Source organism: Cynara cardunculus (assembly GCF_001531365.2).
Source record: "Cynara cardunculus var. scolymus isolate 2C chromosome LG 1, CcrdV1, whole genome shotgun sequence".
Classification (NCBI taxonomy): domain Eukaryota; kingdom Viridiplantae; phylum Streptophyta; class Magnoliopsida; order Asterales; family Asteraceae; genus Cynara; species Cynara cardunculus.
Window position 1 is genome coordinate 18,705,576 of NC_037528.1, and position 725 is coordinate 18,706,300.

Sequence of the window (725 nt, forward strand, 5' to 3'; positions counted from 1 at the left end):
AGTTATAATTTGTTTATATGTAGATGATATGTTGATCTTTGGTACTGATCAAGATCAAGTTGATAAAACCAAGAAGTTCTTATCATCTAGTTTTGATATGAAAGACCTGGGGGAGGCTGAGGTGATTCTTGGATTAAGAATCAAACAAGGAAACAATAGAATTTCAATTTCTCAATCTCATTATATTGAGAAGATATTGAAAAAAWTTAACTTTGGAAATTGTTCTCCTGTTAGCACTCYAATAGATCCTAATCTTAAGCTTCTACCTAATACAGGTGTTCCAGTGTCTCAGCTTGAATACTCGAGAGCTATAGGATGTCTTATGTATGCCATGATTAGCACTAGGCCCGATATAGCATATGCTGTAGGAAAGCTTAGTAGGTATACCAGTAATCCTAGTTCACATCATTGGCAAGCTTTAAGTCGAGTATTCAAGTACTTGAAAGGAACCATGGATTATGGTTTGACATATAGTGGATTTCCTTCAGTTATAGAAGGTTATTCAGATGCCAGTTGGATTACAAATTTGGAGGATCACTCGTCTACGAGTGGTTGGGTTTTCCTTCTAGGAGGAGGTGCCATTTGTTGGGCTTCCAAGAAACAAACTTGTATTACAAACTCAACAATGGAGTCTGAATTTGTAGCATTGGCTGCAGCTGGTAAAGAAGCTGAGTGGCTAAGGAATTTGATATATGAAATTCCGTTATGGCCCAAACCGATATCTA

General features: G+C 36.9%; 1 protein-coding gene across 1 annotated transcript in view; it reads right to left on the bottom strand.

Moving 5' to 3' along the window:
• Positions 1-725, bottom strand: part of LOC112528118 (nucleobase-ascorbate transporter 11) — a 10,843-nt gene that overhangs the window by 6,994 nt on the left and 3,124 nt on the right. The gene's annotated exons all lie outside the window — the stretch shown is intronic.